A 26,697-nucleotide genomic window follows, 5' to 3' on the forward strand; every position below is an offset into this window, starting at 1 on the left:
CAGGAAAAAGCTTAAGGTGTGTATTTTACCCGGGTTCGGACGAACTTCTTCGTTATGAATTACATATCTCAAACAGAGCACCGATGTCTTTAGAAAAGAACAGTTCGCAATGTTAACAGAGAATCCTGCTTTTACGAGGGTATCTAATACGGTGTTCAATCTTCCTAAAGCTTGATCTATCGAGTCGGCAATAATTAGAACGTTATCGAAATAAATAACAACGTACGAATGAGCGAGGTCGCCTAGGGCCTTGCGAATGGCCCTCCGAAAGACGGACGGCGCAATTTTTCAGTTCAAACGGCATCGTTATCTACTCATATTGTCTGTCGGGAGTAACGAACGCTGTATACTCCGCTGAATTAGGATAAGTAGGAATTTGGTGAAACCCGCTGGCCATATCCAGGCTAATAAAATATCTCGCCTCTTGCAATCTCGCGACTTGATCCGCAATAAGGAGTAAAGGGTACCGATCCGCGACGGTACTTTGATTTAGTTCTCGGGGATCCACTCATAATCTATCTGAGCCGTGTTCTTCTTCACGAGTTACGTAGGGCTCGCGAATGGCGAATTACTAGGCCTTATGATCTTTGCTTTAATTAAAACGCTTATTTTCTCACGTACCGCTCTTCGGTCCTCCTCGCTAAATCTATAAGGACTTCCTCGTACGGTGATGTTAGGATCAATTAATCGTATTTCTAACCGGCCTGTATTTACGCGAATACGTAGGGAATCCGTAACGAATGAATCTTTGAATTTGTCGAGAAGAGAAATTGATCGACTTTTATTATTACCATGTACATCAATGTCAGCTTCATTAACGACGATCTCGTTTGCAGTGGTTTCCTTACAGACATTAATTATTTTTGTTTTACACATAGCGAGGCTATTTTGTGTAATGTTACGTCAAAACCCAGACTTAGAGTTCCACAACTAATCGCGATATCATATTTTAGATAACTATCAGCAAGGACATGAGAAATTATCTTCGATGTAAAAATCATTAATACACACGATGAACAAATGGGAGGCGTATGTTTAATACAAGTATTTCCTGCTCCTCGCATTACTAATATGTCAGTCATTCTTTTGCCAGAAATCTCGAGGTCACGGACTCTTTAATTAGTGAACGCTCGGCTCCCGAATCGGAGTAAAAATGGAAACGACTCACCCAGATGACTTGATCTACCCGATGATGCTTCCAGTACGTAGAAGTCGACTCGCCACTCGTTATTGAAATTATGGTTTTCTTTCATAATCAGGTTAACAGTTACGCCCCGTGCAGCGGGGTCGGAACGTGCGATTTTAAGGGTTAAAACGTGGTAGCGAAAACTTGTTAGGTTTCACACTCGATTTTGCACTAGCGACTGGGTTACTCGCGCACGATGGTCGTAAGTTCTAGCACTGTTATAATCGGCACTGATCCCACTTCTGATGTCGGGTTGGCGTTACGATTAGAGTTAGGGTTAAGGGCGTAAACGAATCCCTATTGACACTAGACGTGATCACTATGCAATAGAGGAGATATTTACTAGTGCAAACATGACCATGTTGGAATTGGACAAGTAATCGCGATAATTTGATACTCGAGAAGCTAATGACAATGATCTTAGGCTCAATAACGAATCCACGGTCAACGGGATGACGAACTCTACTCTTCTTTAGCGTCTAAGTTGTACTCAATGTTAATGCATGGGGCCATCACTACGTATCCGAGAGTTACTTGAATCGTCGTCGAGATCGTACCGGATAGTAACTCTCCGTCTCGACGATGCCGTCGAGGAAAACTATAATGGGTGGGTCTAAGGACATGAGATCCTCGGATTCGTCAAAGAAAGCTTTCGTTCCAAAGGTGAGGGAAATTAGCGCTGTTGCTAATTGGTCGATCTCCATATCGGCGTTTTGAAAGAGATGCTGGCCGCCCTTGAGGGGAGGTTGTTGACGGGGGCATCGTTCGTGGAAGATAGGCTTCTCCTATCGTCCCGTAGTTGCAACAAGGACTGTTTGTCTAAATGAAGAACTTTGCTTGACTAAATCTTAAGATTTATTGCGGGTCCTCAAGTTAGCTAAACATACTGCGGAGGTATATTGACATCTGGAGATCATCTTACCCGAAGGATAGGATCTGCGTGTGGCGAGCCACGGAACAGAAACCTTTGAAATATTTACTGCCACGTGTCGCTACGGCTATTTCTTTAAAGGAGAGGTATAGAGTTACTCTGTGCCTTTGTTAGATAAAACGTTCATCCCTTGACCGCGGCTACGTTCGGCGACTGGTTGTCGCCTCGAGCCCAAGCTCACTATCATAAACCTCGAACAATCGGAGCGACATTTGTTTAATCTAAATTACGACATTACGGTATTCCCGAGAATCCAAGGAGAGGTTCCGGTGTTTTTCCATCTCCGACATATATATATATACATAGATATGTGAAATAGCGTTGTATATAACCGGAAACAATACAAATGTCACACGACTTCTTCAACAACTTCGACTCTTCGTTCCTGCCGACAACACCTCACACGATGACTGCGTCTTCTAGGGCCACTTACGGATTCTTTACAATTCTTCTTCTTCTTGCACTGAAATATCATATGCAGTGAATAAAACACGAAAGAAGCAGGATTAACTAAATAAAAGAAATCATAACAAGATACACACCGAGACAGTCCGCATGGGAACCTCTGATAAAGATACCTCCGTATCTATCATTAAACGCATAATAATCAAGATGCACAAACCTCATTTGGAAGTCGACACCACTCACAGCGTGCCAATGCAAGGGAGGAAAACGAATGAAATTGTATTTCGTGAAGACGTTTCACCACTTTCCATAGATCAGAAACTGGAGTTACATAACTAATAACCTAATAACAAGAAAGTAATATGAAATATACACGATTTAATATATAGCAAATATGGACATATAAATCTACAAGGAGCAAAATATATCTCATATTGTCAAATAAAACCAAATTGTCAAAAGATCATCAGGACACGACGCCAACGAAGGTGCCACTGTGCCTATTTGGATGGAAAACCGCCACTTCAGCATCATCCCTCGCACATATTCACACACGCACGTCGATCACGTCATCTCGTACCATTCACATATCTTCTTCCTCTTGCGCTAAAACAAATTCACAAGTTTAAGGAAACAAACAACATGCGAAACGAGACAGAATACTAAAAACACACTCACACAGTTCGCACAGGCGCGGACGCTTTTGTGTCCATGACTCAACATAACCTGTAATCATCAAACTCCACGTTCTCTCATGGAAACTCTAAAAACCTGCAGCATTGCGATTCCCACCGGAACGAACTGTCACGTGACTGTCATCCCATTGGGGATGTCATTATAAAAAGCGTAGCGACACAATTCAAAAGAGAGTAATCGTTACCAGTTAGAATAAAAGGGAGTAATCGTTACCAGTTAGAATAAAGGGGAGTAATCGTTACCAGTTAGAATAAAAGGGAGTAATCGTTACCAGTTAGAATAAAAGGGAGTAATCGTTACCAGTTAGAATAAAAGGGAGTAATCGTTACCAGTTAGAATAAAAGGGAGTAATCGTTACCAGTTAGAATAAAAGGGAGTAATCGTTACCAGTTGGAATAAAAGGGAGTAATCGTTACCAGTTAGAATAAAAGGGAGTAATCGTTACCAGTTAGAATAAAAGGGAGTAATCGTTACCAGTTAGAATAAAAGAGAGTAATTGTTAGCGGGTCAGTTGAATAAAGGAATAGAAGAGAGTAATTGTTAGCGTTCGGGAGAATTTAGCGAAAAATAAAGAAGAGTCAGATTAATTGTTAGCGTTAGCGTTAGCGATTAATTGTTAGTGGTTCAGTTAGAACAATCAGAGTAATTGTGAAAAGAGAGTAACTGCCATTAGTTGGTTCAGTTAGAATATAGTCAGAGAAATTGTTAGCGTTCGGGAGAATTTAACGAAATTAAAGAAGAGTAATTCAGTTAGAATAAAGAAATAGGATAGAGCAATTGTCATTAGTTGGTTCAGGAGAATTTAGCGAAAATAAGGAGAGTAATTGTTAGTCGTTCAATTGAATTTGAGTGAGTCTGATATCAGTTCGTTCAGTTGATTTAATTAGAATTTAAGTTAGGATTAGAGAATAATTGTTCGTTCCAGTTCGAGTTTAAGAATTACGAGATATAAATGTTATTAGTCAGTTCGAATTATAAAATAATTGTTATTAGTCAGTTAGAATTAAAACAATAGTTGGCTCAAGTTGTTGTGTTAGAATTTCGAATTGTTAAACACGTCCGGACACACTGTTGTTTACACTGTTCAAATTAAATAAAGATTAAAACGAAAAATTATAGAAGTGTCGATCTTTGTAAAACCGGAATCACCCCAGCGGCCTGCCCGTTCATCAGCGGAGGCCAAAGTCAGGTGAGTCAACTTTAATTATTATTAATAATTAATAATTAAAATAATAAATAATATCAATGATTAGTATAATTTGTCATTAATTCCGCCAGTAATAATTATTTATAATATAATTGTTTATTCCAAACAATCCTCTCCCGTGCTAGTATTCCTGCGCATAGCAGGTTAGCCGAAACGTGGAGATTGTTGACCAGTGGCCTAAACTCCGATCAACGCTACATAATCTAACAAGAAATATCTAATTGAAACAGTCCTTCGACTGTTTCTGGTGGCAGCGACTACTACATTGTTTAAAATTTCTAAATTTGGATAGCGAAACGTAACACTATTACGCTACAACCTATAACGTTATATACTATTACGTTATAATGTATAACGTTATATAATATTACGTTATAACGTAAAACGTTATATACTAATACGTTACAGCGTATACCGTTATGCTACATTACTCTATGACGTTTAACGTTATATACTATTACGTTATAGCGAATAACGTTATATACTATTACGCTATAACATATAACGTTATATACTATTACGCTACAACCTATAACGTTATATACTATTACGTTATAACGTATAACGTTATATACTATTACGCTATAACGTATAATGTTATATACTAAGACGTTACTGCGTATATCATTATGCTACATTACTCTATGACGTTTAACGTTATATACAATTACGTTATAAGGAATAACGTTATGTACAATTACGTTATAACGAATAACGATATATACTATTACGTTATAACGTACATCGTTATGCTGCAATACTGCATGTCGTTTAACGTTATATACTATTACGTTATAACGTACAACGTTATGCTGCAATACTGCATTACGTTACTCGTTATATACTATTACGTTATAACCCATAACGTTATATACTATTACGTTATAACGTATAACGATATATACTATTACGTTACATCCTGTAACGTTATATACTATTACGTTATAACGTATAACGTTATATAGTATTACGTTATAATGTATAACGTTATATACTATTACGTTATAACGAATAACGTTATGCTTCAATACTGCATGACGTTTAACGCTATATACTATTACGTTATAACGTATAACGTTATATACTATTACGCTATAACGTAAGATGTTATATACTAAGACGTTACTGCGTATATCATTATGCTACATTACTCTATGACGTTTAACGTTATATACAATTACGATATAACGTATAACGTTATATACTATTACGTTATAACGTATAACATTATATACTATTACGTTATAACGAATAACGTTATATACTATTACGCTATAACGTATAACGTTATATACTAATACGTTACAACGTATATCGTTATGCTACATTACTCTATGACGTTTAACGTTATATACTATTACGTTATAGCGAATAACGTTATATACCATAACGTTTTAACGAATAACGTTATATAGTATTACGTTATAATGCATAACATTATATACTATTACGTTATAAGGAATAACGTTATGTACAATTACGTTATAACGAATAACGATATATACTATTACGTTATAACGTACATCGTTATGCTGCAATACTGCATGTCGTTTTACGTTATATACTATTACGTTATAACGTATAACGATATATACTATTACGTTACATCCTGTAACGTTATATACTATTACGTTATAACGTATAACGTTATATAGTATTACGTTATCATGTATAACGTTATATACTATTACGTTATAACGAATAACGTTATGCTTCAATACTGCATGACGTTTAACGCTATATACTATTACGTTATAACGTATAACGTTATATACTATTACGCTATAACGTATAATGTTATATACTAAGACGTTACTGCGTATATCATTATGCTACATTACTCTATGACGTTTAACGTTATATACAATTACGTTATAACGTATAACGTTATATGCTATTACGTTATAACGTATAACATTATATACTATTACGTTATAACGAATAACGTTATATACTATTACGCTATAACGTATAACGTTATATACTAATACGTTACAACGTATATCGTTATGCTACATTACTCTATGACGTTTAACGTTATATACTATTACGTTATAGCGAATAACGTTATATACCATAACGTTTTAACGAATAACGTTATATAGTATTACGTTATAATGCATAACGTTATATACTATTACGTTATAACGAATAACGTTATGCTTCAATACTGCAAGACATTTAACGCTATATACTATTACGTTATAACGTATAACGTTATATACTATTACGCTATAACGTATAACGTTATATACTAATACGTTACAACGTATATCGTTATGCTACATTACTCTATGATGTTTAACGTGATATACTATTACGTTATTGCGAATAACGTTGTATACCATAACGTTTTAACGAATAACGTTATATAGTATTACGTTATAATGCATAACGTTATATACTATTACGTTATAACGAATAACGTTATGCTTCAATACTGCAAGACGTTTAACGCTATATACTATTACGTTATAACGTATAACGTTATATACTATTACGTTATAGCGAATAACGTTATATACTACTACGCTATAACGTATAACATTATATACTATTACGCTACAACCTATAACGTTATATACAGTTACGTTATAACGTATAACGTTATATACTATTACGCTATAACGTATAACGTTATATACTATTACGTTACAACGTATATCGTTATGCTACATTACTCTATGTCGTTTAACGTTATATACAATTACGTTATAAAGAATAACGTTATGTACTATTACGTTACAACGAATAACGATATATACTATTACGTTATAACGTACAACGTTATGCTGCAATACTGCATTACGTTACTCGTTATATACTATTTCGTTATAACCCATAACGTTATATACTATTACGTTATAACGTATAACGTTATATACTATTACGTTATAACGTATAACGTTATACAGTATTACGTTATAATGTATAACGTTATATACTATTACGTTATAACGTATAACGATATATACTATTACGTTACATCCTGTAACGTTATATACTATTACGTTATAACGTATAACGTTATATACAATTACGGTATAAGGAATAACGTTATGTACTATTACGTTATTACGAATAACGATATATACTATTGCGTTATAACGTACAACGATATATACTATTACGTCATAACGTATAACGTTATATACTATTACGCTACAACCCATAACGTTATATACTATTACGTTATAACGTACAACGTTATGCTGCAATACTGCATTACGTTACTCGTTATATACTATTTCGTTATAACCCATAACGTTATATACTATTACGTTATAACGTATAACGTTATACAGTATTACGTTATAATGTATAACGTTATATACAATTACGGTATAAGGAATAACGTTATGTACTATTACGTTATTACGAATAACGATATATACTATTGCGTTATAACGTACAACGATATATACTATTACGTCATAACGTATAACGTTATATACTATTACGTTATAACCCATAACGTTATATACTATTACGTTATAACGTATAACGTAATATACTATTACGTTATAACGTATAACGTCATATACTATTACGTTATAACGTATAACGTTATAAACTATTACGTCATAAAGAATAACGATATATACTATTACGTTATAACAAATAACGTTATATACCATTACGGTATAACGTATAAGGTTGTATAGTATTACGTTATAATGTATAACGATATAAAATATTACGTTATAACGTATAACGTTATGCTGCATTACTGTATGACGTTTAACGTTATATACTATTACGTTATACCGTATAACCTCATATACTATTGCGTTATAACGAATAACGTTATATACTTCTACGTTAAAGCGAATAACGTTATATACTTCTACGTTAAAGCGAATAACGTTATATAATATTGCGTTATAACGTATAATGTTATATACTATTACGCTATAACGAATAACGTTATATGCTAATACGTTACAACGTATATCGTTATGCTACATTACTCTATGACGTTTAACGTTATATACTATTACGTTATAGCGAATAACGTTATATACCATTACGTTATAACGAATAACGTTATATACTATTACGTTATAACGTATAACGAGATATATACTATTACGTTACAACCTGTAACGTTATATACTATTACGTTATAACGTATAACGTTAAATAGTATTACGTTATAATGTATAACGGTATATGCTATTACGTTATAACGAATAACGATATACTGCATCACTGTATGAGGCTTGAAGTTATATACTTCTACGTTATAACCTATAACGTTCTTATGCATCACTATATGATGTATAACGTTACATACAATTACGTTATAAGGAATAACGTTATGTACTACTACGTTATAACGAATAACGATATATACTATTACGTTATAACGTATAACGTTACATAGTATTACGTTATAACGTATAACGTTATATACTATTACGTTATAACGAATAACATTATGCTTCAATAATGCATGACGTTTAACGCTATATAGTATTACGTTATAACGTATAACGTTGAATACTATTACGCTATAACGTATAACGTTATATACTAATACGTTACAATCTATATCGTTATGCTACATTACTCTATGACGTTTAACGTGATATACAATTACGTTATTGCGAATAACGTTATATACCATTGCGTTACAACGAATAACGTTATATACTATTACGATACAACGTATAACGTTATATACTAATACGTTACAACGTATATGGTTATGCTACATTACTCTATGACGTTTAACGTGATATGCTATTACGTTATAGCGAATAACGTTATATACCATTACGTTATAACGAATAACGTTATATACTATTACGTTACAACGTATAACGCTATATACTAATACGTTACAACGTATATCGTTATGCTACATTACTCTATGACGTTTAACGTGATATGCTATTACGTTATAGCGAATAACGTTATATACTATCACGTTATAACGCAGAGCGTTATATACTATTACATTATAACGTATAACGTTATATAATATTTCGTTATAACGTATAACGTTATATACTATTACGTTATAAGGAAAAAAGTTATATACTATTCCGCTAATACCTATAACGTTTTATACTGTTACGTTATAACGTATAACGTTATACACTATTACGCTATAACGTATAACGCTACATACTAATACGTTACAACGTATATCGTTATGCTACATTACTCTATGACGTTTAACGTTATATACTATTACGTTATAGCGAATCACGTTATATACTATTACGTAATAACGAATAACGTTATATACTATTACGTTATAACGTATAACGGTATATACTATTGCGTTATAATGGGTAACGTTATTTACTATTGCGCTATAACGTATAGCGTTACACTGCATCACTGTATGACAATTAACGTTATATAATACTACGTTAAAACGTACATCGTTATATACTATTACGTTATAACGAATGACGTTATATACTATTGTGTTATAACGCATAACGTTATTTATTATTGCGCTATAACGTATAGCGTTACACTGCATCACTGTATGATGATTAACGTTATATACTACTACGTAATAACTTATAACGTTCTATACTACTACGTTATAACTAACAACGTTACATACTATTACGTTATAATGCATAACGTTATATACTATTGCGTTATAACGGATAACGTTATATACTATTACGTTATAAGGTGTAGCGTTATATACTTTTACGTTATAACGTATAACGTTATATACTATTACGTTATAGCGAATAACGTTAAATACTATTACGTTATAACAAATAACCTTGTACACTATTACGTTATAACCTATAACGATATGCTGCATTACTCCATGACGTTTAACGTTATATACTATTACGTTGAAACGAATAACGTTATATACTATTGCGTTATAACGAATAACGTTATATACATCTACGTTAAAACGAATAACGTTATATACTATTGCGTCATAACGAATAACGTTATATACTATTACTTTAAAACGGATAACCTTACATAATGTTACGTTATAACGTATAACGATATATACTATTACGTTACAACTTGTAACGTTATATACTATTACGTTATAACGTATAACGTTATATAGTATTACGTTATAATGTATAACGTTATATACTATCACGTTATAACGAATAACGTTATACTGCATCACTGTATGAGGTTTGAAGTGCTATACTTCTACGTTATAACTTATAACGTTCTTATGCATCACTATATGATGTATAACGTTATATACAATTACGTTATAAGGAATAACGTTATGTACTATTACGTTATAACGAATAACGATATATGCTATTACGTTATAACGTATAACGTTACATAGTATTACGTTATAACGTATAACGTTATATACTATTACGTTATAACGAATAACATTATGCTTCAATACTGCATGACGTTTAACGCTATATACTATTACGTTATAACGTATAACGTTATATACTATTACGCTATAACGTATAATGTTATATACTAAGACGTTACTGCGTATATCATTATGCTACATTACTCTATGACGTTTAACGTTATATACAATTACGTTATAACGTATAACGTTATATACTATTACGTTATAACGTATAACGTTATATACTATCACGTTATAACGTATAACGATATATACTATTACGTTACATCCTGTAACGTTATATACTATTACGTTATAACATATAACGTTACATAGTATTACGTTATAACGTATAACATTATATACTATTACGTTATAACGAATAACGTTATATACTATTACGCTACAACCTATAACGTTATATACCATTACATTATAACGTATAATTTTTTATACTATTACGCTATAACGTATAACGTTATATACTAATACGTTACAACGTATATCGTTATGCTACATTACTCTATGATGTTTAACTTTATATACTATTACGTTCTAGCGAATAACATTATATACCATAACGTTTTAACGAATAACGTTATATACTATTACGTTATAACGTATAACGGTATATACTATTACGTTACATCCTGTAACGTTATATACTATTACGTTATATCGTATAACGTTACATAGTATTACGTTATAATGTATAACGTTATATACTATTACGTTATAACGAATAACGTTATGCTTCAATACTGCATGACGTTTAACGCTATATACTATTACGTTATAGCGTATAACGTTATATACTATTACGCTATAACGTATAACGTTATATACTAATGCGTTACAACGTATATCGTTATGCTACATTACTCTATGACGTTTAACGTGATATACTATTACGTTATTGCGAATAACGTTGTATATCATTACGTTATAACGAATAACGTTAGATACTATTACGCTACAATCTAAAACGTTAGATACTATTACGTTATAATGTATAACGTTATATACTATTACGTTATAATGTATAACGTTATATACTATTACGTTATAACGTATAACGTTATATACTAATACGTTACAGCGTATACCGTTATGCTACATTACTCTATGACGTTTAACGTTATATACTATTACGTTATAGCGAATAACGTTATATACTACTACGCTATAACGTATAACATTATATACTATTACGCTACAACCTATAACGTTATATACTATTACGTTATAATGTATAACGTTATATACTATTACGCTATAACGTATAATGTTATATACTGAGACGTTACTGCGTATATCATTATGTTACATTACTCTATGTCGTTTAACGTTATATACAATTACGTTATTAGGAATAACGTTATGTACTATTACGTTACAACGAATAACGATATATACTATTACGTTATAACGTACAACGTTATGCTGCAATACTGCATGTCGTTTAACGTTATATACTATTACGTTATAACGTACATCGTTATGCTGCAATACTGCATTACGTTACTCGTTATATACTATTACGTTATAACCCATAACGTGATATGCTATTACGTTATAACGTATAACGTTATATACGTTTACGTTATAACGTATAACGTTATATACTATTACGTTATAACGTATAACGTTATACAGTATTACGTTATAATGTATAACGTTATATACTATTACGTTATAACGAATAACGTTATATACTATTACGTTATAACGTATAACGTTATAAACTATTACGTCATAAAGAATAACGATATATACTATTACGTTATAACAAATAACGTTATATACCATTACGGTATAACGTATAAGGTTATATAGTATTGTGTTATAACGTATAACGATATAAAATATTACGTTATAACGCACAACGTTATGCTGCATTACTGTATGACGTTTAACGTTATATACTATTACGTTATAACGTATAACGTTATAAACTATTACGTCATAAAGAATAACGATATATACTATTACGTTATAACAAATAACGTTATATAACATTACGGTATAACGTATAAGGTTATATAGTATTATGTTATAACGTATAACGATATAAAATATTACGTTATAACGCACAACGTTATGCTGCATTACTGTATGACGTTTAACGTTATATACTATTACGTTATACCGGATAACCTCATATACTATTGCGTTATAACGAATAACGTTATATAATTCTACGTTATAACGGAAAACTTTCTTATGCATCACTATATGATGTATAACGTTATATACAATTACGTTATAAGGAATAACGTTATGTAATATTACATTATGACGAATAACGATATATACTATTACGCTATAACGTATAACGTTACATACTATTACGTTATAACGTATAACGTTATATACTATTAAGTTATAACGAATAACGTTATGCTTCAAAACTGCATGACGTTTAACGCTATATACTATTACGTTATAACGTATAACGTTATATACTATTACGCTATAACGTATAACGATATATACTAATACGTTACAACGTATATCGTTATGCTACATTACTCTATGACGTTTAACGTTATATACTATTACGTTATAGCGAATAACGTTATATACCATTACGTTATAACGAATAACGTTATATACTATTACGCTACAACCTATAACGTTATATACTATTACGTTATAACGTATAACGTTATATAATATTACGCTATAACGTATAACGTTATATACTAACACGTAACAGCGTATATCGTTATGCTACATTACTCTATGACGTTTAACGTTATATACAATTACGTTATAAGGAATAACGTTATGTACTATTACGTTATAACGAATAACGATATATACTATTACGTTATAACGTACAACGTTATGCTGCAATACTGCATGTCTTTTAACGTTATATACTATTACATTATAACCCATAACGTTATATACTATTACGTTATAACGTATAACGTTATATACTATGACGTTATAACGTATAACGTTATATAGTATTACGCTATAATGTATAACGATATATACTATTACGTTATAACGAATAACGTTATATACCATTACGGTATAACGTATAACGTTATAAACTATTACGTCATATAGAATAACGATATATACTATTACGTTATAACAAATAACGTTATATACCATTACGGTATAACGTATAAGGTTGTATAGTATTACGTTATAACGTATAACGATATAAAATATTACGTTATAACGTATAACGTTATGCTGCATTACTGTATGACGTTTAAAGTTATATACTATTACGTTATACCGGATAACCTCATATACTATTGCGTTATAACGAATAACGTTATATACTTCTACGTTAAAGCGAATAACGTTGTATAATATTGCATTATAACGTATAATGTTATATGCTATTACGCTATAACGAATAACGTTTTATGCTAATACGTTACAACGTATATCGTTATGCTACATTACTCTATGACGTTTAACGTTATATACTATTACGTCATAGCGAATAACGTTATATACCATTACGTTATAACGAATAACGTTATATACTATTACGTCACAACGTATAACGTTATATACTATTAGGTTATAACGTATAACGTTATATACTAATACGTTACAACGAATAACGATATACTGCATCACTGTATGAGGCTTGAAGTTATATACTTCTACGTTATAACGGATAACGTTCTTATGCATCACTATATGATGTATAACGTTATATACAATTACGTTATAAGGAATAACGTTATGTAATATTACATTATAACGAATAACGATATATACTATTACGCTATAACGTATAACGTTACATAGTATTACGTTATAACGTATAACGTTATATACTATTAAGTTATAACGAATAACGTTATGCTTCAAAACTGTATGACGTTTAACGCTATATACTATTACGTTATAACGTATAACGTTATATACTATTACGCTATATCGTATAACGTTATATACTAATACGTTACAACGTATATCGTTATGCTACATTACTCTATGACGTTTAAAGTTATATACTATTACGTTATAGCGAATAACGTTATATACCATTACGTTATAACGAATAACGTTATATACTATTACGCTATAACGTATAACGTTATATGCTATTACGCTACAACCTATAACGTTATATACTATTACGTTATAGCGTATAACGTTATATAATATTTCGCTATAACGTATAACGTTATATACTAACACGTATCAGCGTATATCGTTATGCTACATTACGCTATGACGTTTAACGTTATATACAATTACGTTATAAGGAATAACGTTATGTACTATTACGTTATAACGAATAACGATATATACTATTACGTTATAACGTACAACGTTATGCTGCAATACTGCATGCCTTTTAACGTTATATACTATTACGTTATAACCCATAACGTTATATACTATTACGTTATAACGTATAACGTTATATACTATGACGTTATAAAGTATAACGTTATATAGTATTACGCTATAATGTATAACGGTATATACTAATACGTTACAACGTATATCGTTATGCTACATTACTCTATGACGTTTAACGCTATATACTATTACGTTATAACGTATAACGTTATATACTATTACGCTATAACGTATAACGTTACATAATAATACGTTACAACGTATATCGTTATGCTACATTACTCTATGGCGTTTAACGTTATATACTATTACGTTATAGCGAATAACGTTATATACTATTACGTTATAACGAATAACGTTATATACTATTACGTTATAACGTATAACGGTATATACTATTGCGTTATAATGGGTAACGTTATTTACTATTGCGCTATAACGTATAGCGTTACACTGCATCACTGTATGACACGTAACGTTATATAATACTACGTTATAACGTACATCGTTATATACTATTACGTTATAACGAATGACGTTATATACTATTGCCCTATAACGTATAGCGTTACACTGCATCACTGTATAACGATTAACGTTGTATACTACTACGTTATAATGTATAACGCTATCTACTACTACGTTAGAACGAATAACGTTATATACTATTGTGTTATAACGCATAACGTTATTTACTATTGCGCTATAACGTATAGCGTTACACTGCATCACTGTATGACGTATAACGCTATATACTATTACGCTATAACTTGTAACGTTACACTGCATCACTGTACGACGATTAACGTTATATACTACTACGTTATAACATATAACGTTATATACTATTACGTTATATCGTTTAACGTTATATACTATTACGTTATATCGTTTAACGTTATATACTATTACGTTATAATGTATAACGTTATATACTACTACTTTAGAACGAATAACGTTATATACTACTACGTTAGAACGTATAACGTTATATACTATTGCGCTATAACGTATAACGTTATATACTATTACGTTATAACGTATAACGTTATATACTATTACGTTATAACGTATAACGTTACACTGCACCACTGTTTGTCGTTTATCGTTATATAATATTACGATATAACATATAACGTTATATTGCATCACTGTATGACGTATAACGATTTGCCTTTGTCTGGGCTTACCTCGACGCTGGAAAACGCGTTTACTACATACCGCACGCATATTGCAGTGAAAGGAGCGTTTAAAAGTCGAAATATCCCAAACGGGATAGGAATATCGCTTAATTTTCGACAAATTCGAATATTGATTGCGATTTGCGTGTGTCTGGGCTTACTTGTACGCTGGAAAACGCATGAACCATGTTTTGCATGCATAATGCAGTGAAAAGAGTGTTAAAACGTGGAAATATCTCAAACGGGAGAGAAATAGCCCTTAATTTTCGACAAAATCGAAGAGTGATTGCGATTTGCGTGTGTCTGGGCTTACCTCGACGCTGGAAAACGCGTTTACTACATACCGCACGCATATTGCAGTGAAAGGAGCGCTTAAACTTCGAATAATCTAATGGGAGCGAAATATCGCTTAATTTTCGACAAAATCGTTGTTCGACTGCGATTTGCGTGTGTCTGGGCTTACCTCGACGCTGGAAAACGCATTTACTACATACCGCACGCATATTGCAGTGAAGGGAGCGTTTAAACGTCGAAATATCAAACGGGAGAGAAATATCGCTTTATTTTCAACAAAATCGTTGTTCGATTGCGATTTGCGTGTGTCTGGGCTTACTTGGACGCAGGAAAACGCGTATACCATTTTTTGCATGTATAATGCAGTGAAAAGAGTGTTTAAACCTCGAAATATCAAACGGGAGAGAAGTAACGCTTTATTTTCGACAAAATCGATGTTCGATTGCGATTTGCGTGTGTCTGGGCTTACCTCGAGGCTGGAAAACGCGTGCACTACATTCCGCACGCTTAATGCAGTGAAAAGAGCGTTTAAACGTCGAAATATCAAACGGGAGAGAAGTAACGCTTTATTTTCGACAAAATCGATGTTCGATTGCGATTTGCGTGTGTCTGGGCTTACCTCGAGGCTGGAAAACGCGTGCACTACATTCCGCACGCTTAATGCAGTGAAAAGAGCGTTTAAACGTCGAAATATCTAAAACGGGAGAGAAATAACGCTTAATTTTCGTCAAAATCGAAGAGTGATTGCGATTTGCGTGTCTCTGGGCTTACCTCGACGCTGGAAAATACGCGTACCATGTTTTGCATGCATAATGCAGTGAAAAGTGTGTTTAAACGTCGAAATATCAAACGGGAGGGAAATATCGCTTTATTTTCGACAAAATCGTTGTTCGATTGCGATTTGCGTGTGTCTGGGCTTACTTGGACGCTGGAAAACGCGTGCACTACATTCCGCACGCTTAATGCAGTGAAAAGAGCGTTTAAACGTCGAAATATCTAAAACGGGAGAGAAACAACGCTTAATTTTCGTCAAAATCGAAGAGTGATTGCGATTTGCGTGTGTCTGGGCTTACCTCGACGCTGGAAAATACGCGTACCATGTTTTGCATGCATAATGCAGTGAAAAGAGTGTTTAAACGTCGAAATATCAAACGGGAGGGAAATATCGCTTTATTTTCGACAAAATCGTTGTTCGATTGCGATTTGCGTGTGTCTGGGCTTACTTGGACGCTGGAAAACGCGTGCACTACATTCCGCACGCTTAATGCAGTGAAAAGAGCGTTTAAACGTCGAAATATCTAAAACGGGAGAGAAATAACGCTTAATTTTCGTCAAAATCGAAGAGTGATTGCGATTTAAGTGTGTCTGGGCTTACTTGGACGCTGGAAAACGCGTGTACCATGTTTTGCATGCATAATGCAGTGAAAAGAGTGTTTAAACGTCGAAATATCAAACGGGAGTGAAATATCGCTTTATTTTCGACAAAATCGTTGTTCGATTGCGATTTGCTTGTGTCTGGGCTTACTTGGACGCTGGAAAACGCGTGTACCATGTTTTGCATGCATAATGCAGTGAAAAGAGGGTTTAAACGTCGAAATATCTCAAACGGGAGAGAAATATCGCTTAATTTTCGACAAAATCGAAGAGTGATTGCTATTTGCGTGTGTCTGGGCTTACCTCGAGGCTGGAAAACGCGTGCACTACATTCCGCACGCTTAATGCAGTGAAAAGAGCGTTTAAACGTCGAAATATCTCAAACGGGAGAGAAATAACGCTTAATTTTCGTCAAAATCGAAGAGTGATTGCGATTTAAGTGTGTCTGGGCTTACCTCGACGCTGGAAAATACGCGTACCATGTTTTGCATGCATAATGCAGTGAAAAGTGTGTTTAAACGTCGAAATATCAAACGGGAGGGAAATATCGCTTTATTTTCGACAAAATCGTTGTTCGACTGCGATTTGCGTGTGTCTGGGCTTACTTGGACGCTGGAAAACGCGTGCACTACATTCCGCACGCTTAATGCAGTGAAAAGAGCGTTTAAACGTCGAAATATCTAAAACGGGAGAGAAATAACGCTTAATTTTCGTCAAAATCGAAGAGTGATTGCGATTTGTGTTTCTCTGGGCTTACCTCGACGCTGGAAAACGCGTGTACCATGTTTTGCATGCATTATGCAGTAAAAAGAGCGCTTATCCGTCGAAATATCTCAAACGGGAGAGAAATATCGCTTAATTTTCGACAAAATCGAAGAGTGATTGCGATTTGCGTGTGTCTGGGCTTGTTTCGACGCTGGAAATCGCGTGCACTAAATATCGCACGCATAAAGCAGTGAAAGTACCGTTTAAACGTCGAAATATCAAACGGGAGAGAAATATCGCTTTATTTTCGACAAAGTCGTTGTTCGATTGCGATTTGCGTGTGTCTGGGCTTACTTGAACGCTGGAAAACGCGTGTACCATGTTTTGCATGCATAATGCATTGAAAAGAGCGTTTAACCGTCGAAATATCTCAAACGGGAGAGAAATAACGCTTAATTTTCTACAAAATCGAAGCGTGATTGCGATTTCGTGTGTCTGGGCTTACCTCGACGATGGAAAACGCGTTTACTACATACCGCACGCATATTGCAGTGAAAGGAGCGCTTAAACTTCGAATAATCTAATGGGAGCGAAATATCGCTTAATTTTCGACAAAATCGTTGTTCGATTGCGATTTGCGTGTGTCTGGGCTTACTTGGACGCTGGAAAACCCGTGTACCATGTTTTGCATGCATGATGCAGTGAAAAGAGTGTTTAAACGTCGAAATATCAAACGGGAGAGAAATATCGCTTTATTTTCAACAAAATCGTTGTTCGATTGCGATTTGCGTGTGTCTGGGCTTACTTGGACGCAGGAAAACGCGTATACCATTTTTTGCATGCATAATGCAGTGAAAAGAGTGTTTAAACCTCGAAATATCAAACGGGAGAGAAGTAACGCTTTATTTTCGACAAAATCGACGTTCGATTGCGATTTGCGTGTGTCTGGGCTTACCTCGAGGCTGGAAAACGCGTGCACTACATTCCGCACGCTTAATGCAGTGAAAAGAGCGTTTAAACGTCGAAATATCTAAAACGGGAGAGAAATAACGCTTAATTTTCGTCAAAATCGAAGAGTGATTGCGATTTGCGTGTGTCTGGGCTTACCTCGACGCTGGAAAATACGCGTACCATGTTTTGCATGCATAATGCAGTGAAAAGAGTGTTTAAACGTCGAAATATCAAACGGGAGGGAAATATCGCTTTATTTTCGACAAAATCGTTGTTCGATTGCGATTTGCGTGTGTCTGGGCTTACTTGGACGCTGGAAAACGCGTGCACTACATTCCGCACGCTTAATGCAGTGAAAAGAGCGTTTAAACGTCGAAATATCTAAAACGGGAGAGAAATAACGCTTAATTTTCGTCAAAATCGAAGAGTGATTGCGATTTAAGTGTGTCTGGGCTTACTTGGACGCTGGAAAACGCGTGTACCATGTTTTGCATGCATAATGCAGTGAAAAGAGTGTTTAAACGTCGAAATATCAAACGGGAGTGAAATATCGCTTTATTTTCGACAAAATCGTTGTTCGATTGCGATTTGCTTGTGTCTGGGCTTACTTGGACGCTGGAAAACGCGTGTACCATGTTTTGCATGCATAATGCAGTGAAAAGAGTGTTTTAAACGTCGAAATATCTCAAACGGTAGAGAAATATCGCTTAATTTTCGACAAAATCGAAGAGTGATTGCTATTTGCGTGTGTCTGGGCTTACCTCGAGGCTGGAAAACGCGTGCACTACATTCCGCACGCTTAATGCAGTGAAAAGAGCGTTTAAAACGTCGAAATATCTCAAACGGGAGAGAAATAACGCTTAATTTTCGACAAAAACGAAGCGTGATTGCGATTTCGTGTGTCTGGGCTTACCTCGACGCTGGAAAACGCGTTTACTACATACCGCACGTATATTGCAGTGAAAGGAGCGCTTAAACTTCGAATTATCTAATGGGAGCGAAATATCGCTTAATTTTCATCAAACTCGAATATTGATTGCGATTTGTGTTTCTCTGGGCTTACCTCGACGCTGGAAAACGCGTTTACTACATACCGCACGCATATTGCAGTGAAAGGAGCGCTTAAACTTCGAATAATCTAATGGGAGCGAAATATCGCTTAATTTTCGACAAAATCGTTGTTCGACTGCGATTTGCGTGTGTCTGGGCTTACCTCGACGCTGGAAAACGCATTTACTACATACCGCACGCATATTGCAGTGAAAGGAGCGTTTAAACGTCGAAATATCTAAAACGGGAGAGAAATAACGCTTAATTTTCGTCAAAATCGAAGAGTGATTGCGATTTAAGTGTGTCTGGGCTTACTTGGACGCTGGAAAACGCGTGTACCATGTTTTGCATGCATAATGCAGTGAAAAGAGTGTTTAAACGTTGAAATATCAAACGGGAGAGAAATATCGCTTTATTTTCGACAAAATCGTTGTTCGATTGCGATTTGCGTGTGTCTGGGCTTACTTGGACGCTGGAAAACCCGTGTACCATGTTTTGCATGCATAATGCAGTGAAAAGAGTGTTTAAACGTCGAAATATCAAACGGGAGAGAAATATCGCTTTATTTTCAACAAAATCGTTGTTCGATTGCGATTTGCGTGTGTCTGGACTTACTTGGACGCAGGAAAACGCGTATACCATTTTTTGCATGCATAATGCAGTGAAAAGAGTGTTTAAACCTCGAAGTATCAAACGGGAGAGAAGTAACGCTTTATTTTCGACAAAATCGTTGTTCGATTGCGATTTGCGTGTGTCTGGGCTTACTTGGACGCTGGAAAACGCGTTTACTACATACCGCACGCATATTGCAGTGAAAGGAGCGTTTAAAAGTCGAAATATCCCAAACGGGAGAGGAATATCGCTTAATTTTCGACAAATTCGAATATTGATTGCGATTTGCGTGTGTCTGGGCTTACTTGTACGCTGGAAAACGCATGAACCATGTTTTGCATGCATAATGCAGTGAAAAGAGTGTTAAAACGTGGAAATATCTCAAACGGGAGAGAAATAGCGCTTAATTTTCGACAAAATCGAAGAGTGATTGCGATTTGCGTGTGTCTGGGCTTACCTCGACGCTGGAAAACGCGTTTACTATATACCGCACGCATATTGCAGTGAAAGGAGCGCTTAAACTTCGAATAATCTAATGGGAGCGAAATATCGCTTAATTTTCGACAAAATCGTTGTTCGACTGCGATTTGCGTGTGTCTGGGCTTACCTCGACGCTGGAAAACGCATTTACTACATACCGCACGCATATTGCAGTGAAAGGAGCGTTTAAACGTCGAAATATCTAAAACGGGAGAGAAATAACGCTTAATATTCGTCAAAATCGAAGAGTGATTGCGATTTAAGTGTGTCTGGGCTTACTTGGACGCTGGAAAACGCGTATACCATGTTTTGCATGCATAATGCAGTGAAAAGAGTGTTTAAACGTTGAAATATCAAACGGGAGAGAAATATCGCTTTATTTCGACAAAATCGTTGTTCGATTGCGATTTGCGTGTGTCTGGGCTTACTTGGACGCTGGAAAACCCGTGTACCATGTTTTGCATGCATAATGCAGTGAAAAGAGTGTTTAAACGTCGAAATATCAAACGGGAGAGAAATATCGCTTTATTTTCAACAAAATCGTTGTTCGATTGCGATTTGCGTGTGTCTGGGCTTACTTGGACGCAGGAAAACGCGTATACCATTTTTTTGCATGCATAATGCAGTGAAAAGAGTGTTTAAACCTCGAAATATCAAACGGGAGAGAAGTAACGCTTTATTTTCGACAAAATCGTTGTTCGATTGCGATTTGCGTGTGTCTGGGCTTACTTGGACGCTGGAAAACGCGTGTACTACGTTTGGCATGTATAATGCAGTGAAAAGAGCGTTTAACCGTCGAAATATCTCAAACGGGAGAGAAATAACGCTTAATTTTCGACAAAATCGAAGCGTGATTGCGATTTCGTGTGTCTGGGCTTACCTCGACGCTGGAAAACGCGTTTACTACATACCGCACGTATATTGCAGTGAAAGAAGCGCTTAAACTTCGAATTATCTAATGGGAGCGAAATATCGCTTAATTTTCATCAAACTCGAATATTGATTGCGATTTGTGTTTCTCTGGGCTTACCTCGACGCTGTAAAACGCGTGTACCATGTTTTGCATGCATTATGCAGTAAAAAGAGCGCTTATCCGTCGAAATATCTCAAACGGGAGAGAAATATCGCTTAATTTTCGACAAAATTGAAGAGTGATTGCGATTTGCGTGTGTCTGGGCTTGTTTCGACGCTGGAAAACGCGTGCACTAAATATCGCACGCATAAAGCAGTGAAAGTACCGTTTAAACGTCGAAATATCAAACGGGAGAGAAATATCGCTTTATTTTCGACAAAATCGTTGTTCGATTGCGATTTGCGTGTGTCTGGGCTTACTTGAACGCTGGAAAACGCGTGTACCATGTTTTGCATGCATAATGCAGTGAAAAGAGTGTTTAACCGTCGAAATATCTCAAACGGGAGAGAAATATCGCTTAATTTTCGACAAAATCGAAGAGTGATTGCGATTTGCCTGTGTCTGGGCTTACCTCGACGCTAGAAAACGCGTTTACTACATACGGCAGGTATATTGCAGTGAAAGGAGCGCTTAAACTTCGAATTATCTAATGTGAGCGAAATATCGATTAATTTTCGACAAACTCGAAGATGGATTGCGATTTGTGTTTCTCTGGGCTTACCTCTGCGCTGAAAACGAGTGTACCATGTTTTGCATGCATAATGCAGTAAAAATTGCGCTTAACCGTCGAAATATCTCAAACGGGAGAGAAATATCGCTTAATTTTCGACAAAATCGAAGAGTGATTGCCATTTGCCTGTGTCTGGGCTTACCTCGACGCTGGAAAACGCGTTTAATACCTACCGCACGCATATTGCAGTGAAAGGAGCGCTTAAACTTCGAATTATCTAATGGGAGCGAAATATCGCTTAATTTTCATCAAACTCGAATATTGATTGCGATTTCTGTTTCTCTGGGCTTACTTGGACGCTGCAAAACGCGTGTACCATGTTTTGCATGCATAATGCAGTAAAAAGAGCGTTTAACCGTCGAAATATCTCAAACGGGAGAGAAATATCGCTTAATTTTCGACAAAATCGAAGAGTGATTGCGATCTGCGTGTGTCTGGGCTTACCTCGACGCTGGAAAACGCGTTTACTACATACCGCACGCATATTGCAGTGAAAGGAGCGCTTAAACTTCGAATAATCTAATGGGAGCGAAATATCGCTTAATTTTCGACAAAATCGTTGTTCGACTGCGATTTGCGTGTGTCTGGGCTTACCTCGACGCTGGAAAACGCATTTACTACGTACCGCACGCATATTGCAGTGAAAGGAGCGTTTAAAACGTCGAAATATCTCAAACGGGAGAGAAATATCGCTTAATTTTCGACAAAATCGAAGAGTGATTGCCATTTGCGTGTGTCTGGGCTTACCTCGACGCTGGAAAACGCATTTACTACATACCGCAAGCATATTGCAGTGAAAGGAGCGTTTAAACGTCGAAATATCTAAAACGGGAGAGAAATAACGCTTAATTTTCGTCAAAATCGAAGAGTGATTGCGATTTAAGTGTGTCTGGGCTTACTTGGACGCTGGAAAACGCGTGTACCATGTTTTGCATGCATAATGCAGTAAAAAGAGCGTTTAAACCGTCGAAATATCTCAAACGGGAGAGAAATATCGCTTAATTTTCGACAAAATCGAAGAGTGATTGCGATTTGCCTGTGTCTGGGCTTAGCTCGACGCTGGAAAACGCGTTTACTACATACCGCACGCATATTGCAGTGAAAGGAGCGTTTAAACGTCGAAATATCTAAAACGGGAGAGAAATAACGCTTAATTTTCGTCAAAATCGAAGAGTGATTGCGATTTGCGTGTGTCTGGGCTTACCTCGACGCTGGAAAATATGCGTACCATGTTTTGCATGCATAATGCGGTGAAAAGAGTGTTTAAACGTCGAAATATGAAACGGGAGAGAAATATCGCTTTATTTTCGACAAAATCGTTGTTCGATTCCGATTTGCGTGTGTCTGGGCTTACTTGGACGCTGGAAAACGCGTGTACCATGTTTTGTATGCATAATGCAGTAAAAAGAGCGTTTAACCGTCGAAATATCTCAAACCTGAGAGAAATATCGCTTAATTTTCGACAAAATCGAAGAGTGATTGCGATTTGCGTGTGTCTGGGCTTGTTTCGACGCTGGAAAACGCGTGCACTAAATATCGCACGCATAAAGTAGTGAAAGTACCGTTTAAACGTCGAAATATCAAACGGGAGAGAAATAACGCTTAATTTTCGCCAAAATCGAAGAGTGATTGCGATTTGCGTGTGTCTGGGCTTACCTCGACCCTGGAAAATATGCGTACCATGTTTTGCATGCATAAAGCGGTGAAAAGAGTGTTTAAACTTCGAAATATGAAACGGGAGAGAAATATCGCTTTATTTTCGACAAAATCGTTGTTCGATTGCGATTTGCGTGTGTCTGGGCTTATTTGGACGCTGGAAAACGCGTGTACCATGTTTTGTATGCATAATGCAGTAAAAAGAGCGTTTAACCGTCGAAATATCTCAAACGGGAGAGAAATATCGCTTAATTTTCGACAAAATCGAAGAGTGATTGCGATTTGCCTGTGTCTGGGCTTACCCTCGACGCTGGAAAACGCGTTTAATACCTACCGCACGCATATTGCAGTGAAAGAAGCGCTTAAACTTCGAATTATCTAATGGGAGAGAAATATCACTTTATCTTCAAAAAATCGTTGTTCCATTGAGATTTGTTTGTTTCTGGCTTACTTGGACGCTGGAAAACGCGTGTACTATGTTTTGCATGCACAATGGCGTGAAAAGAGCGTTTAACCGTCGAAATATCTCAAACGGGAGCGAAATTTCACTTAATTTTCGACAAACTCGAAGATTGATTGCGATTTGTGTATCTCTGGGCTTAACTCGACGCTGGAAAACGAGGGTACCATGCTTTGCATGCATAATGCAGTAAAAATTGCGCTTAACCGTCGAAATATCTCAAACGGGAGAGAAATAACGCTTAATTTTCGACAAAATCGAAGTGTGATTGCGATTTCGTGTGTCTGGGCTTACCTCGACGCTAGAAAACGCGTTTACTACATACCGCAGGTATATTGCAGTGAAAGGAGCGCTTAAACTTCGAATAATCTAATGGGAGCGAAATATCGCTTAATTTTCGACAAAATCGTTGTTCGACTGCGATTTGCGTGTGTCTGGGCTTACCTCGACGCTGGAAAACGCATTTACTACATACCGCACGCATATTGCAGTGAAAGGAGCGTTTAAACGTCGAAATATCTAAAACGGGAGAGAAATAACGCTTAATTTTCGTCAAAATCGAAGAGTGATTGCGATTTAAGTGTGTCTGGGCTTACTTGGACGCTGGAAAACGCGTGTACCATGTTTTGCATGCATAATGCAGTGAAAAGAGCGTTTATCCGTCGAAATATCTCAAACGGGAGAGAAATAACGCTTAATTTTCGACAAAATCGAAGCGTGATTGCGATTTCGTGTGTCTGGGCTTACCTCGACGCTAGAAAACGCGTTTACTACACACCGCAGGTATATTGCAGTGAAAGGAGCGCTTAAACTTCGAATTATCTAATGTGAGCGAAATATCGATTAATTTTCGACAAACTCGAAGATGGATTGCGATTTGTGTTTCTCTGGGCTTACCTCTGCGCTGAAAACGAGTGTACCATGTTTTGCATGCATAATGCAGTAAAAATTGCGCTTAACCGTCGAAATATCTCAAACGGGAGAGAATTATCGCTTAATTTTCGACAAAATCGAAGAGTGATTGCCATTTGCGTGTGTCTGGGCTTACCTCGACGCTGGAAAACGCGTTTACTACATACCGCACGCATATTGCAGTGAAAGGAGCCCTTAAACTTCGAATAATCTATTGGGAGCGAAATATCGCTTAATTTTCGACAAAATCGTTGTTCGACTGCGATTTGCGTG

The 26,697-nt window shown here is 35.5% G+C and overlaps 3 long non-coding RNA genes across 24 annotated transcripts in view; 1 reads left to right on the forward strand and 2 right to left on the reverse strand.

Moving 5' to 3' along the window:
• Window positions 1-1,502: 1,502 nt before the first annotated feature.
• Window positions 1,503-3,320, reverse strand: LOC126917983 (uncharacterized). 2 transcript variants are annotated; one of them, XR_007711178.1, is made up of 3 exons: window positions 3,201-3,320; window positions 2,740-3,128; window positions 1,503-2,580 (listed from the first exon to the last, which is right to left on the reverse strand). It is a non-coding gene; the product is annotated as an uncharacterized LOC126917983 (long non-coding RNA). The 2 variants fall into 2 exon arrangements; XR_007711179.1 differs by having other exon boundaries at window positions 2,660-3,128.
• Window positions 3,272-26,697, forward strand: part of LOC126917982 (uncharacterized) — a 446,175-nt gene continuing 422,749 nt past the window's right edge. For 7 of the 19 annotated variants that reach the window (XR_007711167.1, XR_007711169.1, XR_007711168.1 and 4 more), the window contains exons 1-3: window positions 3,277-3,420; window positions 3,505-3,536; window positions 3,679-3,751. This is a non-coding gene — a long non-coding RNA (uncharacterized LOC126917982). The other 12 variants (XR_007711162.1, XR_007711176.1, XR_007711163.1 and 9 more) reach the window with 11 other exon arrangements.
• LOC126917984 (uncharacterized) lies at window positions 17,201-20,065 on the reverse strand. Of its 3 annotated transcripts, none has more exons than XR_007711182.1 (3): window positions 19,918-20,065; window positions 17,503-17,654; window positions 17,201-17,352 (listed from the first exon to the last, which is right to left on the reverse strand). It is a non-coding gene; the product is annotated as an uncharacterized LOC126917984 (long non-coding RNA). The 3 variants fall into 3 exon arrangements; XR_007711181.1 differs by lacking the exon at window positions 19,918-20,065 and adding an exon at window positions 18,561-18,727; XR_007711180.1 differs by lacking the exon at window positions 19,918-20,065 and adding an exon at window positions 17,805-17,985.

Source organism: Bombus affinis, chromosome 6 (assembly GCF_024516045.1).
Source record: "Bombus affinis isolate iyBomAffi1 chromosome 6, iyBomAffi1.2, whole genome shotgun sequence".
Taxonomy (NCBI): Eukaryota; Metazoa; Arthropoda; class Insecta; order Hymenoptera; family Apidae; genus Bombus; species Bombus affinis.